The following is a 19702-nucleotide window of genomic DNA, read 5'->3' as shown; positions in this document are numbered from 1 at the left end:
TTTTTTTAAGCTGTTATATTCATTTTTGCTTATTACATTTTTTACAGACTACAGGTTCTGGCAGCTTTGTATCATTTTGATGTAGGTAGTTGTTGTCAAGCATTCAATTCTAACTGAAGACAGAGAGGGGGTGAATGTTGGATATGGTCTATAAATATCATGTATTGCTTTTTTTTTACTGCTTGTATACAGTCGATCTCTGTGCTGCGTAATCACTTGGTGGCTGGTCATTTCTGTAGTAGATGCATGTAGGCATAGTGTGCGTTTGTCCTTTGACACGCGTAGGCATTGTGTGCATTTGTCCTTTGACACGTGTAGGCATAGTGTGCGTTTGTCCTTTGACACGCGTAGGCATAGTGTGCATTTGACGCACGGGATTCCACTTAACCTGTAAGACTGGCTTGGCTTTTTAAACAAATATTCTGCCTGATCTTGGTCAGTATTGGTGAGTTCTTTCACCAGAAATCTGGTCATAATTAAAGACCTACCAGCCTGTAACTCTCATTGGGGAAATGATATATAACAATATGAAACATCATTTGTTTCCTATTTGAACCAATTCCCCTTTCTCTTCTCTTTTCTTGAGTGCTTTATGTAATTGTAATTCTAGAACTTTTGGCTATCCCATTTTCTTCTATTTTTACTGGCTCTGACCTTAATGTGTTGCAAGCACCACAAAACCCGTAAAACAAAAACAAAAAAGAATTGTACTAGTATCAGTGCTATAATTAAGTAGCTAATTTCAAGACATGTCATATTGATTAGGTCATATTTTAAGGTTGATGGGTATCATCTCAGGTCACTGGTTTGAGGTAATCGTTATTGATTATTTCCCAATGAGAATGACAGGTTGCTAGGTCTGTAATTATGACCAGATTCCTGATGAAAGACAACTATGTATTCTGTCCCGCCATAGAAGGATTAACAATTTAGATTCTATCATTTCTTCTCGTTTCAATTTGCAACATTAAGCTTTTAATTTCTTTATCTTGCAATTATTTTTTTTTCTTCTTTTGTTTTAAGGTTAAGTACATTCAATTCTCATTATAAAACTGTTCTTGGGACCAGGCAACATTATGTCGTGGTAATAAAAAAAGGGATGAGTATTCTTTAATTCAATCAATCGCTCGTTGGTAAGTATGCCAGTCTTAAGCGAGCAATTTGACTAGGGAGTGGTGATGTAATGGGAGTTGACTGTAGTGGTCATTTTGTCCACATTATTTCAGGATCTGAAAATCGATGAGTAATAAAAACTAGAGAGTATTATTATTATTATTATTATTATTATTATTATTATTATTGTCATCATCAATACTATCATTATTTTTTGGTAAATTATCATCATACTGTTTGAAGATATATATGACTACATGTGATGATCGGAATGGTTAAAGAAAAGACAAAAAGAAAGCTTAGTTTTTAAAATTAGAGGTCGGACAGGGTCGTTATGTAATTTTTCTCATGTCATTTTTTTTCTCTTCATCATGATAATTTCTTCATGTTTTGTAACAACGTGCAATGTTTTCCATCTCTTTTGCAGCAATTATGTTCTATTTTTGATTCATTTGAAATAGAAAATGTCACCCCATTTTTCAAAAGATCATTTTTTAAAGTCTGTCTCGGGAAAAGACTGAGGTGAGTTAGGCGGGTGGTTGGATGGGAGCATCACCCTTGAATCATATACCTATGATGTTCGCATGGGTGTACGATCCGATAGTGATGTCGTTTCTTCTTCTCTTTACTAGTCTATCCTGCTTCTTTGGTTTGTGATTGTATTTTTGACAGGGGATATTTTTTTTTCTGTAAATCTTCTGCCTGTTTGTTCTTGGTTATTTATAATTTAGCTTATGATATCTTTAGGTTATGATTTTGATTTACATTTGTACTATTTTTGTTAGATTGCTTGTTTTTTTTTGTTTCAGCTGTCTCTCATATAACCTCAATTGTGTTGGAAGAGACCTAAAGCAACAAAAACCAGAAGTTAGCGGTATGGTAATGCAGTTCTGTGAGCAGACACAAGAGGTTACTTTCATGCTCATGGGAAAGACGAGATGCTCGTATGAAGCTCTACATGGCTCCACTCTGATGAAGCTCTTCTTGATGGCTCCACTCATGAAGTTCTTGATGGCTCCCCTCTCATGAAGCTCTGCTTGATGGCTCCCCTCACACGAAGCTCTGGTTGATGGCTCCACTCACATGAAGCTCTGGTTGATGGCTCCACTCACATGAAGCTCTGCTTAACGGCTCCACTCATGAAGCTCTGCTTAACGGCTCCACTCTCATGAAGCGCTGGCTAACGGCTCCAGTGTTCTTGTTCAGAAGAAAATTTAGTAGTATTTTAAAATATAATTATGGTCAGTGGTTTGAAAATAAACTTCATAGACCATCATAAACCCTCAGTATATTTTCAAATCACCTGCTAAACTGAAAAATGTAAATATATACAATGTCTTTTTACTGGGGTTCAGCACTCAGAAAGGGGTTGTTCTATGTGTTTGTGTAAAAAAGTTCAGAAATTTTTCCCTCCTGAATTGGCAAATCTGAGAGAAGCTTTGCACGAGATATTTTCATATTTTCTCTTTCCGAGAGGAAAATGGATAAAATCAACCTTGCTCTAAGTCGACCAAATCTTTCTGGTCCGTCCGGAAGTTTTGGTTAACAGGATATCACTGTACCATTTAATTTTTATTTTTTTTTAAAGCACAGAACAAGATCGATCAAGATGTGTTGTTCTAATTCGTGTGTGAGAATGAGTAGTAGATATGGTGACAATTATAGAGAGAAATAATAATAATAATTTAATGTTATTGTTGTTATACTCGTAGTTGTAGTAGATAATACCGATGCTGATATTATTAATTAACGATGGTTGCGGGGTTGTTCTTGGTGATGGTGATTATACTTTTTAATTTGATGATGGTGATGATGATGATAATTATAATGGTGATGATGGTGGTGGTGAGAAAGATGATGATTATGATGGTGGTGGTGATAAAGATGATGATGATTATTATAATGGTGATGATGGTGGTGGTGAGATGATGATGATGATGATGATGATTATAATGGTTATAGTGTTGGTGGTGGTAGTGCTGATGATGATGATGATGATGATTATAATGATGATGGTGGTGGTGATGATCATGAACATGACGAAGATGATAACTGTGTTGGTGATAATAAATAATTACAATGATTATAATCTGGGTGGGGATCCTGACCTCCCATAGTGGGCGGGGAGGTACATGCTGTGTCTTCTATCCCCCTCTACCCGTTTTCCAATTGTTTCCTGTCATTGTCTTGGAATGAGATTACTTAGTTTTGTCCAGACCCTGGCTGGAGTTCCTTGGCTAGGAGGGAAACAGTCGAATGTATAGTTAGAGTTTTGGGAGATGATATTTTTTTCCTTGTAAATCATCTCTCTATTATGCATTGTATTATGTTTAGTTTACATATTAAATTATTTGATTTGTAAACATTTGAGTGTATTCCTCTTGGTTGGGACCTGTGCTTGTGTCTGGATGAGACTTTTAGGTGATCTCAAACTAAGTACTTTGATAGTGTGCTCTTGGAATCTACATCCGTTTCCTATTTGAACCAATTCCCCTTTGTCTCACCTTTTCTTTTGTGCTTTAATTGTAATTCTAGAACTTTTTACTATCCCATTTTCTTCCTTTTTACTGGCGCTGATATGACCTTAATGTGTTGCAAGCGCCGTAAAACCCTTAAAAACATAAAAAACAAATGATTATAATGATAATTTTGTTACTAAAGGTAGTTCGTGATAATGTTAACTTTCTCTGTGATTTGTTATAATAGAATTTATACTAAAGACACAAAATAAATGATTATATAAAATCAAACTAAAGACAAATTGAAGAGCTTAGTGCTAAAAGTACTTACGTCACAGGAAGTGAGTTTTGAGAAAAATGGAGGTTCAAATTTCGATCAGGCTATATAATAGAGTATAAAAAGAAAATTGTAGTCTTGAGACAGGGGTTTTGGATTGTGTTTAACATGAACAAAATTGGTGACTGAACTGAGGTGATTGTGCTTTAAATTTATCACTGATGATTAGCTTAAAAAAATCACGAAAACGCGACTCAAGTACTTTTAGTACAAGGATCTTCTGTTAGAATTTGTGTGGCTGGCTGAGAAAACCTGGAAAGATGCGCAATTTTCATAAATTTAGTTAAGTATGCTGTGATGTAGACCGCATCTGTCCGATCATTTACCACTTTAAATTTTCTTTCTACGTCTATTAGAACCCAAGTTATGAATTTTTTTCTAAAATAATTTTTTTTTGCTATGGGAAGCAATTTATCTTCGAATTTGGCTCATAATATCTCGACTCCAATCGAAGCTTGCCGCATCTTCACGGGTTTTCTCAGCCATCCTCACATTTATCCTGCTCTCAGGATGTTTTTTCACTGACCAAGCAAATTATATTTTCTGATTGTTCTTTGATAGGAGCAATTTTTGACGGATTATTTTTAAAAATTATTTTGATTATGACATTTGTTTTGGGTTTTTTTTTTCATCCGTGTTTCCGAAATAAATCGGCCTTTCTTTCCTGCCATGTTTGTGATCGATGATAAATTAAATGATAAATGAAATATAATATTCTTTTATCTACCTGGGCACTAGCTTGCGTGTCTTGATAGAGATGAAGTAATGACAATGAATAAAATGAACACTATTTTAAGACAAGAGAAATACTTGCGTGTTTGTTTGTTTTTTGTTTGTATTTTCCATCATCGTGTGTGTAGTGTGTTTCTCTGTGCATGTTTCTGGGTGGGGTTCCTACCTCCCATAGCGGGCAGGGAGGTACATACTGTGTCTTCTATCCCCTTATATCTGTTTTCCAACATGCTTTCTGTCTTTGTCTTGGAATGAGATTACTTAGTTTTGTCCTGGCCGTGGCCGGACTCCTGACTGGGAGGGAAACAGTCAAATGCATAGTTATTGTTTTGGGAGATGATATTTTTTTCCTTGTAAATCATCTCTCTGTTATATATTATTATATTTGTTATCTTCAATGTATAATGTAAGCATTTGAGTGTATTCCTCTTTGTTGGATTTTGTGTTTGTGTCCGGATGAGACTTATAGGTGATCTCAAACTAAGTACATTGGTGGTGTGCTCTTGGAATCTACATCTGATCCCTATTTGTTCCCAGTTCCCCTATGTCTTACTTTTTCTTGGGTGCTTTAATTGTAATTCTAGAACTTTTTACTATCCCATTTTCTTCCTTTTTACTGGCGCTGATATAACCTAAATGTGTTGCAAGCACCGTAAAACCCTTAAAAACAAAAACAAAAACATATCCCCTCTTATCTGTTTTTCAATTGCTTTCTGTCTTTGTCTTGGAATGAGATTGCTTGCTTTTGTCCTGACTTTGGTCGGAGTCCTTGGCTGAGAGGGAAACAGTCGAATGTATAGTTATAGTTTTGGGAGATGATATTTTTTTCCCTTGTAAATCATCTCTCTGTTATGCATTGTATTATGTTTAGTTTACATATTATATTATATGATTTATAAACATTTGAGTGTATTACTCTTAGTTGGGACCTGTGCTTGTGTCTGGATGAGACTTTTAGGTGATCTCAGACTAAGCACTTTGATAGTGTGCTCTTGGAATCTACATCTGTTCCCTATTTGAACCAAGTCCCCTTTGTCTTACCTTTTCTTTTGTGCTTTAATTCTAATTCTATAACTTTTTACTATCCCATTTTCTTCCTTTTCACTGGCGCTGATATGACCTTAATGTGTTGCAAGCGCCGTAAAACCCTTAAAAACAGCAACAAAACAAACTGTGCATGTTTGTATGAGTTCCATCCAGGTGGTCTGTTGGTTGGGGTCTTTGACCTCCCATGGCGGGCAGGAGGTCACGCTATGTCTTCTATCACCTTTTTCTGTTTTTCCTTTTTTTTCGAGTTGCTTTCTGTCTTTGTCTTGGAATGGGATTACTTAGTTTTGTCCTAGCCCTGGTCGGAGTCCTTGGCTGGGAGGGGAACAGTCAAATGTATAGGTAGACTTTTGGGAGATTGTATTTTTTGTCTTGTAAATGATCTCTGTTATACTCTGTATTATTATATACAGTGTTGTGTTGCAAAGAATAAAAAATAATAAGGAATGTACCCAAGATTAAGATTACCCGCCGTGAAATCACTGACTTCACGGCTCGGTAACTAAGAGATCGCTGAGAAACGATTTAACTGGTGCATCACTTGTGAGTGCACTGTGAACTTTTCATCAAAATAAGTGTATTGGTTATATTTTTATTTTATAAAAGTATGTATATAATAACATTTTTAAAGGGATATCACATTAACCGAACGATAGATTTCCTCAGTTGATAAGAGAGAGACGCATGCGCTATGCTATGGTGACGTTCTCTTTAGTTAGGGCATGTTTAGTCTCCCCGCAGTTGTAAAGGGACGTAATTCTTAATACTGGCCTAACACTCTACAGAAAATCTGTAGTTATTTCCCTTAGTCTGATTCGTGGAGGGAAATCTGCGACTCGGGATATTATCTGAAAAAAAAAAAAAATCTTTATTGTAATTTCCATATTATACGTGACAAATCACGTATGGAGCGAGACTCGAACCCAGGGCGTTCTGATCCAAAAGGCAAGCGTCATACCACCAGACCACGTTGGAGGTGGGGGGGGGGGAGGGGTTATATAGCGCAACATCCATTAAAAGTGCTCAAAGTGCTTTACAAAGGGTCCCTGACCAACAGCAACGCGTAACATGTAGAACGAGTCATGGCGCCTGTTAGGCGTTAATACAATTTATTTCCGACAAAGACAACGCTGTTAACGGCCAGGTACCCAATTTACATCTGAGTAAGGTGAGAGAATGTGAGTAAAGAGCCTTTTTCCAAAGACTCAACTATGCGCCGGGCGAGCCTCGAACCCAGGACTTTCCGATCCGAAGGCAAGCGTCATACCACCAGTCCACATTGCCGCACATTTAAATAAAATATATATTTACTAATTCTGGTCATATTAACAGTATTCTTAATTTTCTACTTCTAGATATGTGGTCTACTGGTATAACATCTGGCTTCGGTTCGGAAGGTCCAGGGTTCGAATCCCGCTCTGAGCGTCCGCGCATGGTTGAGTTGAGTCTTTTGAAAAGAGCACGTTCAGTGGATATTTCTCTATAGAAACTAGATAGATAGTATGTGCTTGGCCAAGAAGCTCACAACATTGCCATCCGGAATTAAAACGGACCTACACACAAAACTATGTGTAACCATGAATTTTTATAGTCGGGTTAATACAGTTTAGTGAGAATACGATTCAATAATCTGATGTCACGCCTCCCGGCAACGGTGGCCATCTTGGTTCTAAACAAAGAAAATCATTACTTTTTATTTTTCATGCTGGCTAGAACTTTTCTTGTGATCAGAATGTGTAAAAGTCAAAACATGAACAAATTTATGGGTTTTTTTTTTACTCTGGATATCCTTTATGCTCCCCGGAGAAATATTTCATACGGGCGTCCGCCATTGTTCCGATAGTTTAGAGCCAGTGTTACAAAGTTACCATGCGTCATTAGGAAGGAAGTGACGTTACGACTGTTGAAGAGTATTACTCATAAATATTGATGGCAAAAAACAATAACAAAGACCTGAGTGACGTAAACTTCGTTCTATCTATAGAAGGAACGAAGTCGACGTCTCTTTGGTCTTTGTTATTGTTTTTTGACAGCCTTTTTAATGATTAGTTCTCACCGACGTGTACATATATGCAGGTCTGACATCCGAATACCCTTATGGGCCTAGTTTAACATTGTTGTGATGGACAATATTTTGCGTTGGTTTGAGCGTAGTATTTCCATTACAACAATGGGCCCATAATAATTTGGGTTATCAGACCTGGAAATAAGTGCACTTCGCTTGCTACCCATTGGATAGGTTGCTAATCTATCGCAAAGTACTTTCTGCCAGATCTAATAGACCCAGATACTAATCACTGCTGGGCGAATTAGGAGGGGTGTCAGAATTATTTTTTTTTAAACTAAGCTTTTAGATAGCGCAATATCCACTAATCGTGCGCAAATGGCTTTTCAAAGGGTCCCTGACAAACAGCAACACTTAATATGTTGAACGAGACATGACGCCTGTTAGGCGATGTTACAATTTTTTTTTTTCCGACAGATACAACGCCGTTAACGGCCAGGTACTCGTTTTACACCTGAGTGAGCTGAGAGAATGTGTGTAAAGAACCTTTTCCAAGGACTTAACTATGCGCCGAGCGAGCGAGGCTCGAATCCAGGACCTTCCGATCCGAAAGCGAGTGTTATACCACTAGACCGCACTCGACTTCACCCGGCATCGATTTTAATACCGTTACGTGTGAAGCGAGTGCTCTACCGACTGAGCTATCGGGACAACCATGTCATCACTATAGATAGTTGACGTCACTCAGGTCTTTGTTGTCGTTTTTTGCCATCTTGATTTATGAGTAATTCTCACTAGACTGTATTAAAATTTATTTAATTAATTATGGCTTTTCCGCCACGACATCATAAGACATCGTCGCCTAGGCATTCCACGAAGGAATATAGATAACTCATCAAACAAGATGTCTGATGTCAACAGGAATCAGCCATGTTGTCCAAGTGAGCAAATTGGGGTTAAACTGTATTCAATCTAAACTGTATTAACCAGATTATAAATGTCCAAGATTACACAATAGTTTTGTGTGTTGGTCCGTTATACTTCCGGATGGCAATGTTGTGAGCTTCTTAGTCAAGCGCATACTACTATCCATACCAAAGGTTAACGGCCTACTTTGTCCACCTCCAATCATAAAAAATAATGGCCATACCTGATCTCGATTACCTCTATCAATTTATTATCATTATTTTCCCCCTATTTTTCCAATGGTCAGCTCATTTCCATTGGTCAGCTAATCACTAATCATAGATCATCATCATCATCATCATCGCTAGCACAGATAACCACACCAAACATCACAGTCGCCATTACCGACAACTGGTCATTTATTCTCCATCTCCCAAGAAATTTCCCAAAAACTCATCAAGTCGATTTTTACAAGTTACTTTTTAAAAAAATAGATTTTCTGCCCCTCTAAAAGTTAAAATGAATTTTAAACATTTTTTTTAGTACGGCTATGTGGTCTTATGGTATGACACTCGCTTTCGGATCGGAAGGTCCTGGCGCATAGTTGAGTCTTTGGAAAAGGCTCTTTGCTCACATTTTCTCACCGTACTCGGTGAAAAATGAGTACCTGGCCGTTGACAGCGTTGTCTCTGTCCGAAAACATTGTAATATCGCCTAACAGGCGTCGTGTCACGTCCTACATGTTACGTGTTGTTGTTGACCAGGGACCCATTGAAAAGCGCTTTGAGCACGTTTTAGTGGATATTGCGCTATGTAAAAGCTCAAACTCAAGTTTTTAGTATCAATTAAATATTTTAAAAATTAATTCCATTTATTCATCTCATAGGGAAAATTTGTCTTTAGGATATATTCTACAGGGAATACTGAAATAACCCAGGCGTTGGCTGCAATTCAGTGTCGCAAACTGAGCTAAGGCAGCAGCAGCCTCTTATGGTTCTCACACTACTATGTTATGGCGATCGACCCAATCAGCAGCAGCTTCTTATGGTTCACACTATTATGTTATGACGATCGACCCAATCAGCAAAGTCCGGTCCGCATTCGTGCACCGTCGCGAACCCGCCTGGTAGCATCGTCACAACACACCTTTCGACTAGATGCTCTGCCGTTTCGGGTTCTTGTCCACAGCGTGGACATATTGGACTGGAAGTTAGACCCCACTGATGTAACGCACCGGCCGTTAGGCAGCTCCTCGACTGAAGCCGATTCGCAGCTACCCAGTGTCTCCTCTTACTGGTATCAAAGCCTGGCAACTTCTCACCAAGCTTAGAGGAGTGTAGGTCCCCGCCCCCACGAGGGATTGAATTCGTCCAAACCGACTTCCATCTCGTATGTGCAGCTCTGTCCGTAGTCAGGGATTCTGCGTACAAGGGTTGCCGGGACTTATTTTGGCTCGAAACGGGGGCACCGTTCATTATGCGCATGAGAGGGGTATCCCCATTCCCTCTCTCTTTGATCTTACTCAGCCAGTTTCCCGTAATGGTCTCCCTCCGGACATCGGGGGGCTGGATCGCTGCCATTATCGGGCCCCATTCTCTAGGGGTTGTTGCTAGCGTTCCCGACACTATGTGCATCGACTTGCGAAGTTTTACATCCACCTTCTCAACGTTTCTGCTTCTACCCCACACTGGAGCGCAATACTCCGCGGTGGAATAGCATAGTGCCAGGGCGGATGTTCTCAGGAGCGCTTGGCTAGCGCCCCAAGTCGATCCCGCCAGCTTCCTCAGAAGACTGTTGCGTTTCTCTATCTTCCGGGCAACCCCTTCGAGATGAACCCGATAGGTAAGGCTGCGATCCAACGTCACCCCTAAATATTTTGGACGCGGCTCATATGGGAGTGGCTGGTCCCCGACTAGGACATTCAGTTTACGGGTGTGCCAACCACTGCATAAGTGAAATGCAGTGGCCACGGTTTTTGAAGTGTTCATCTTCAGGTACCACTTGTCAAAGTAGGATTTGAGTCTGGTGACGTCCTCGCTGAGTACGCTCTCGAGACGGGTCCACACTTTACTCTGAGTAACGAGTGCCCAGTCGTCTGCGTATCCCAGCCTCAGGGAGGAAGTGTTCGGCATATCGCTAATGTAGACGTTAAACAACATTGGCGCAAGTACCGACCCCTGAGGGACCCCATTCTTCAATTTCCTTACTTTGCTCGTGACGTCTCCCAGCGCGACGTGGAATTGCCTTTCCCCTAAGATCGAAGAGAACAACTTCAAGGTCTTTTTGCACCTTATGATTTTTGCAAGTTTGAGCATTAACCCATCGCACCAGACCGTATCGTACGCCGCTGATAGGTCTATAAACACAGCACCTGTTTGCTGTTTTCTCTCGAACCCGTGCTCAATATGCTCTGTAAGGGCAATGACCTGCTCCGTGGTGCACATCCCTTCCCTGAAGCCTGCCTGCTCAGGTGGCAGGGCAGCGTCTAGGACCGGCCCCCATCGGTTTAATAGAACACGCTCCAACAATTTGTAAAGACAGCTCAGCAGCGATATGGGTCTGTAACTGTCTGCCTCCTTCGCCGGCTTCCCTGGCTTCAGGATGGCAACTATCTTCGCGTGCTTCCACACTTGTGGAAGCTTCCTTTTGCAAGGACGTCAGACATTGCCTCTGCTAGCCAGGCCCGTGCCCTGGGGCCCAGATGCGTCACCATATCGGGATATACACCATCTATCCCTGCTGCTTTGCCGTTCTTTACTTCGCTAATGGCTGCACCCACTTCTCGGGGACTGAACGGGGCCGTCCAGTCCGACTCCTCGGCAGGTAGCGAGTCCAAAATCGTACGGTACGCTTTGCGGACACCGCGCTCAAAAGCCTGATTAGGGACCCGCTTACTACGGTTCTTAATATTCTTGGCAATTGTGTCTGCCTCGCATTCCGGTGCAGCCTTCGCGAAGTTCCGATCTGGGTCCAATTTCTTTATCAAACGCCAAGCGTGGCGGCTGGAGTGTGTAAAGTCGAGACTTTCCATGGTCTCCTGCCACCGTTGCTTCCTTCCCTCTGCCAGAGACTGAAGTAGTCTATCGGCTGTGTCCTGGGACTGGGTCTGCTGGTACTCTCGGTACAGCTCTTCCGACTCTGCTGTCCAGCAAGGGGTGTAGAATTTCCGCTTGACCCGTGGAATAGAGCGTTGAGCGCCTACTAAATCTGGTTATATTCTTGGACTTGGGAGGAATGGCAGGGCAAACCTGCTCGATATAGGAACTGAATTCCTCCCAGTCAGCCTTCCTGAAATTCCATCTGCAAAGTGGGAGAGACTGCACCCTCGGTATTGTCACCCCAGCTGTGACAAGAACCGGCCTGTGCTGGCTATGCGGAAAGTCCCCGAGGACTGTCCGCTTCACCTGCAGCGGTTCACCGTTCGCGCCTTTCGTTACGAGGGTGAGGTCTGGAGTATACTCCTTCTCATGGCGGGTACCCCGGAAGGTACCCTTGGCTGTAGGATCGTACACTAGGTGTAGATCATTACAGTCCATCCATGAGCGGAGTTGTCTTCCTGCCTCATTGCAGTCTCGGTAGCCCCATTCGTGATGGTGGCTATTAAAGTCTCCCAGACAGATGGAAGGATGGCTGACCACCGGTACCGGTGGTGTAGTCCAAGTCGCTCTAGGTGGTTTGTAAATATTATGCAAACACAGTCCACCTACTTCCACGGAAATTCGGTTCACCCCATTGCTGTCCGTTACGCTCTCAATGACCCTTACCTTCGATGGCTCTTTAGCGTAAACGCTGACCCCTCCTTTGAGCCTCGAGGTGTCCTCGCGTTGGACCACCGTATAGCCTGGGATCTGGAATCGGGAAGATTGCGCGCCTGAATAAAGGTGGGTCTCCTGTAACAGGAGGATATCTACGCAATGAACGGCCAGTAGCTTTGATAAAAGCTCATTTTTTGCCATACTCTGGCTCTCGACGTTCAGGGACAATATACGCGTCAGCTCGCCATCCCCGCCGTCGCATTTTCCGATCGGCAGGCCGCGAATCGATTGATGCATGGGACGTTTGCTTTTTTCTCGGACGTGCCGACGACCCTGGCGACACGAACGCGGTATTATTTGGCTAGGCGGCAGACCGCTTCGCCATTGATGGGACTGATTGGGACTCGACATAAGGACAATAGTGTGGCGCCCGGGATAGGGCTGCTATTCGGGCACCGGGTTTGGATCAAATTTAGTCACACACCGGGGCGAGCAGCTCATGTGGCTCGTTGGCTCGATACCCGGGATGGTCTCGTGACGGTCGACCGGGATTTACACCTTTGCCCTCCCGTGTGCCTCAAGCCCCCTCACCAACTGCAAGGTAAAGAGCTGAGTGACGTCAATTTCGTTCCTTCTTTAGTCTGACTGATGGAGTTTAGTGAGAACTAATCATTAAAATGGCTGTCAAAAAAAACAACAGAAAAGAGCTGAGTGACGTCAATTTCGTTCTATCTATAGGAGTTATACCGGCTAAGTCGTGGTCTTGTGGTTTGACACTCGCTTTCGGATTGGAAGGTCTTGGGTTTGAGTCCCGCATTGAGTGATACATAGCTTTGAGTCCTAAGGATTTTTATTCACATTCTCTCAACGTACTCAGGTGTAAAAAGAGTAACTGACCGTCAACAGCGTTGTCTCTGTTGGGAAAAAAATGTTAATATCGCTTAACAGGCGTCGTATCTCGTCCTACATTTATGTGTTGCTGTTGGCTCGGGACCCTCTGTAAAGCGCTTTGAGTACGTTAAGTGGTTTGCTCTATATAAAAGCTCAATTTTTATATTTATTTTTTCATTATCTTTATGTCGAGGCGATCCAGATGCTTAAAAGCAAGGAGACATATTATATTCATTATCACATTAATAAATAGGATTCAATAGTCTGATGTCACGTCCGCCCAGCAACCAGCAGCTTGGTTCTAAACAAAGAAAATTTGTACTTTTTATTCTTCATGCTGGCTAGAAATTTTTCCCATGTCATGTGATAAGAATGTATAAAAGTCAAAACATAATCAGATTTACAATGTCTTTCTCCTCTGGATACACTTTTATGCTCGTCGGAGGAGTATTTCATAAGGGCGTCCGCCATTGTTCCGATAGTTTAGAACCAGTTACTATGCGTCATTACGAGGGAAATGACGTCACGACTGTTGAACCCTATTATATTTACTCTCATTAACCACACATAAACATCTGACCCAAATCCCACGATTCTGACGATAAATTCAATTTTTAGCATATTATTGTGTACACCACGCCTTTGGGTTTTGAAATGGGCGATCCATAATAATATTGTCAATTTACATTCTGTTGTAAGCTTCATTATTGTAGGTAGGTACTGTTGTTGGGGTTTGTTTTGTTTTGTGTGTGTGTGTGTGTGTGTGTGTGTGTGTGTGTGTGTTTTGGACGTGTTTATTTATTAATCTATTTTATTATTTACTAGTAAAAAAGGCATTAATTTCGCGGGGAAATAACTATTTTATTTGATTCTTGACATATTCATGTATATAGATTCTAGCATAGAGAATGATAGTAACAGTAATGAACAGGTGGGGAAGCCGGCAGTACCGATGTACCTACATCAACTGCGAAAATAACCCTGAAGTAGCAGACGTGAGCAGAGTTGAAAGACGATCCTGGGATCGAGAACTTACCTTACAGTACAGTACTCTGGTGATCATGTTTTGATTGTTCATTGGTAAAATTGAGACTTTTGCCCATAATTCAAAACTAAGTAATATACACTGATCTATACTCACATGTAAGAAAATGGGTGTTTTGACCACTTTAATCATGAGGTCAATTGAAAATCTGAAGCAGAAGAACAGTATCAAGTACTCCACCATAATATGTCTACTTTTGGTTTGTTCGGGCTACAAGCTAGACATATACAATGGACAGTTTGCCGATAACGTTATTTCCCAGGGCAATAATTATCACATCGATGGCATAAAAACGACAGTAATATTAGTTGATGTTGTTAATCGGTCAAACTTGTTTAACATTTCTGTAAATCCGAATACCTAAATTTGATCAAGTGAATAATATCATTATGATTTGCTGAAAAAAGCCAATCGGACAGTTCCTAGCAAACCACGCGCCCCCCCCCCCCCCACCCCCTTCTCGCTCAGGACTTTCTGTACTTGATGTTTATACTGGACAAATAGTGTTGAGGGTGTGGCCATAAGTTATTATCCACCCGAAGCCATCAGATTGAAAGCATCAAATGAGCAATAATTATACTTGATGTCATAATTCGATGAAAACTATTGAAAGCTTAGTGTAGATCTGAAATCCTTAAAGTAATTAAGTGAATCCATCATTTCGAATGCAACGATTTGCGTAAAAAACGCCAAACTGACAACTTTTTACATTGCCGGGATTGGTTGTTTTTGAGAGTGTTAGTGTCGTCGGTACATTTTTTATGATATCTGTTTGACTCAACGAACTTTTAAACTGACTTTAAATTATAAAACGAAATCAAGTTATCTGTTTATCTATCTGTAAAAAGTACATGTCTAATTTTCAAATCTTTCAGTAGAGTTGTGCGCCGTATAATTCTTTTTATTGACTCAAATGGCACAAGGTTCTCCATAAGGCTATATTCTTTAAGTAAAGGATGTGTTCATTTATTTATTCATTATTATTATTATTATTATTATTATTATTATTATTATTATTATTATTATTATTATTATTATTATTATTATTATTATTACTATTATTATTATTATTATTATTATATTATTATTATTATTATTATTATTATTATTATTATTATTATTTTATTATTATTATTATTATTATTATTATTATTATTATTATTATTATTATTATTATTATTATTATTATTATTATTATTATTATTATTATTATTATTATTATTATTGTCCTTATTTTCTTTCTTTATTTTAATTTGTTATCTTTTTATGTTTTCCTTTTATTTTCAATTTGGTTTTTGTTTTCTGCTTTTTATATTTGTATTATTATTTTGTTGTTGTTGTTGGTTTATTTTTCTGTAATTAGAGGCGTCAATTGAACATTTTGTCTTTTACTTTTAAAGTATAATTTAAAAATCAATCTCATTAATTTATCTTCCGCTTTCATCACAATTAAAAAAAAAAATTGATTCAGTTTTACTTTATACTTTCCATACAACACAAAAAGGTTATTGACATTTTTCCAAGGAATTTACCCAATGGAAACCGTACGGTGCTCTTATTGGCTAACCAACCAGCGGCCTCAATGAGAAAAATATCCGCCATTTTGCTGTTGGCTGGGAATCGCGTTACTATAGTAAACAAGCGCTGATCGGCCGTTCATGAAAACAAGTTGCTGCTCGCTCGTTTAACTCAAAATTATTCAAAACGATCTCTCTAAAATGATATAAATGTGACTTCTTAAGGTTTTCTTCACGGTCAAAACCACACAACATTCTATTAATGATTACGTCCGAGGCAAAAAGGAATATTGACAGGTCGACCGAGAGTTGAACTCGTGAGACGACAAACATCAATGCGAAGTGTAGCGAGAGTCAAGCTATTGTTTATCTTGTCCTATTCTATATAGAGAAAAGGATAAATAGTATAGCCTCGTGTGTGAGTGGTTGCGTGTCATAGTCTTGTTTTTAAATTGTTTCTGTTGTTTATGTGTGTAGTGATGACTCTCTCACACTCAATTTCAATGCCGAAAGAGGAATTCCCGCACACAAGAAAGGGGAATTGGGGTGGTATTTGGCATACATATTGTATAGTATCTAGTTCTAAATAGATAACTGATTGAATTATATTATGATATATAAACACAATGCCAAATACAATTCCGAAGTTTCCTTATTTCAAATGAAGTAAAGCTCCAAAACCTAATGGTAGTGATTGTAGTACTGAGTGTTAGTGAGGTGATGTGGTGTTGGTGGTGGTTGTAGTTGTAGTAGTAATAATGATGATGATGTGGTGGTGGTGATGATTGTAGTTGTAGTAGTAGTGGTAGTGATGATGATGTGGTGGTGGTTGTAGTATTAGTGGTAATGGTAATGATATGGTGGTGGTGGTGGTTGTAGTAGTAGTGGTCGTGATGATGATGTGGTGGTGGTGTTTGTAGTAGTAGTGGTAATGATGCGGCTATGTGGTCTAGTAGTATGACACTCGCTTCCGGATCGGAAGGTCCTGGGTTCGAGCCTCGCGCTCGGCGCATAGTTGAGTCCTTGGAAAAGGCTCTTTACTCACATTCTCTCACCGTACTCAGGTGTAAAATGAGTACCTGGCCGTTAACAGAGTTGTCTTTGTCCGAAAAATTGTAATATCGCCTAACAGGCGTCATGTCCCGTCCTACATGTTAAATGTTGACCAGGGACCCCTTGTAAAGCGCTTTGAGCACATTTAGTAGATATTGCACTATATAAAGCTCAATTAAAAAAAAAAATTTCAATGATGATGATATGGTGGTGGTGGTTGCAGTAGTAGTAGTGGTAGTGATGATAATGTGGTGGTGACTGTAGTTGTAGTAGTAGTGATAGTGATGATGATGTGGTGGTGGTTGTAGTAGTAGTGGTAGTGATGATAATGTGGTTGTGGTGGTTGTAGTAGTAGTTGTAATGGTGATGATATGGTGGTAGTGGTGGTTGCAGTAGTAGTGGTAGTGATGACGATGTGGTTGTGGTGGTTGTAGTAGTAGTGGTAATGGTAATGATATGGTGGTAGTGGTGGTTGTAGTAGTAGTAGTGGTAATGGTAATGATATGGTGGTGGTTGTAGTAGTAGTGGTCGTGATGACGATGTGGTTGTGGTGGTTGTAGTAGTAGTGGTAGTGATGCTATTGTGGTGGTGGTTGTAGTAGTTGAGGTAGTGATGTGGTGGTGGTTTTAGTAGTAGTGGTGGTGGTGGTTGTGGTAGTAGTGGTAATGATGATGATATGGTGGTGGTGGTTGCAGTAGTAGTGGTAGTGATGACGATGTGGTTGTGGTGATTGTAGTAGTGGTAGTGATGATGATGTGCTGGTGGTGGTGTAGTAGTAGTGGTAGTGATAATGATGTGGGGCTGGTGGTTGTAGTAGTGGTGTTAGTGATGATATTGTGGTGGTGGTTGTAGTAGTAGATGATGTGGTGGTTGGAAAACACATTACAGGTTATTATAATACATGATTACAAACATTCTCTAACTTCATTTTTTGACAGCTTCGTTGTGCCCAGACTGTGCCATAAATATACGCAACAGTTCTGAAACATTTTATTGTGGATTTTGATATTGTTTGTTGTTTTTCTTGTGTCGTTATGTTGACATAGATACCGAATGAATGGTAATTACTACATTCTCAGCCAACAACAAAATGGCGCTGAATGCTTTCATTGGTGGACACTTTTTAGGCTTCGTACGTATTCTCATTCGTTTAATTCTATGCATTTTTCACAACTCGTAACTTCTAACCGGATCAAATGACGAGGGCACGTCGCTCTAAGCCATTGGATACGCATGCGCGAGCGAGAGAAAGGGGACAGTACTCTCTCATCCAAAAGTAATTAATTAGCGATAAAAAAAAATTGAACTGAACTGAGGCTTACAATTAAGTTCACGTTTCAAGACGTTCAATCTGTAATGAGAAACGTTCACCGTTCTCCCTAATAAGATCTATACCAGATACTAGATTCCTTCACTGCATTTCACAGACAAAAAAAAAAACTTTTTCAGAAAATAAATTTGGCCAGTTTTTAAAAATGGATTTAATTTTTTTTTTGGACTTGTTTTGTTTGCTTTTGTTTCTGTTTTGTGTTATATTAAAAATATATATTTTAATTTAAAATATCAGTAAATTGTGACCTGTCGGCTCAAAACGGTATTATTTCGGGGTGATCTAGTGCGACGTGCACTTATTTTGCAGGTCTGACAACTCAATTCCTCATGGGCTCATTGTTGTTATGGAAATCTCAAAAGAAAAGAAATTACGCAAAATATTATCCATTACAACGACGTACACTTATTTTCAGGTCTGATAAACCAATAGCCTTCAACAGTCATAACGTCACTTCCTTCCTAATGACGCATGGTAACTTAGTAACACTGGCTCTAAACTATCGGAACAATGGCGGACGCCGTATGAAATATTTATCCGGCGAGCTTAAACGCGTATCCAGAGGAAAAAAACCCCATCAATTTGATCATGTTTTGACTTTTACACATTCTGATCACAAGGCATATGAAAAGGGAATGAAAAGTTCTAGCCAGCATGAAGAACAAAAATTAATGATTTTCTTTGTTTAGAACCAAGATGGCCGCCGTTGCCGGGCGCGTGACATCAGACTATTGAATCGAATTCCTGATGGGTTCATTGTTGTAATGGAAATCTAAAAAAAAAAGTGAAACAAAATATTGCCCATTACAACAATGTTATACTAGGCCCATAATCGGGTTCGGATCTTAGACATGCATATACTATATGTATGCGTCGACCTTGTGCTAAAAAGTCAAATTAAAGCTAAATTAATCGAAAATATGAAAAATCATTTTCTATCAACTGGGGGTCCCGATAGCTCAGTTGGTAGAGTACTCGCTTCACATGCGAAGGGACCAAGATCGATCCCGGGTGTAGTCGAAATATTTTCCTGCCCCCCCCCCATCCATTCATTCATCCATTCATACATTAATTCATTCATTCATTCATCCATGGATTCATTCATTCATTCATCCATTCATTCATTCATTCAATCATTCATTCATTCATCCATTCATTCATTCATTCATTCATTCATCTCCATTCATTTCATTCAATTCATCCATTCATTCATTCATTCATCCATTATTCATATCATTCATTCATTCTTCATTCATTCATTCATTCATTCATTCATTCATATTCATTCATTCATCCATTCATTCATTCATTCATTCATTCATTCATTAATTAATTCATTCATTCATCCATGGATTCATTCATTCATTCATTCATCCATCCATTCATTCATTCATTCATTCATCCATTCATTCATTCATTCATTCATTCATTCATCCATTCATTCAATCATTCATTCATTCATCCATTCAATCATCCATTCATTCATCCATTCATCCTTTCATTCATTCATTT

This window comes from Berghia stephanieae, chromosome 6 (genome assembly GCF_034508935.2).
Source record: "Berghia stephanieae isolate SIO BIC M18660-M18661 chromosome 6, UCSD_Bste_1.3, whole genome shotgun sequence".
Taxonomy (NCBI): Eukaryota; Metazoa; Mollusca; class Gastropoda; order Nudibranchia; family Aeolidiidae; genus Berghia; species Berghia stephanieae.
Note: the sequence above shows the minus strand (reverse complement) of the source record.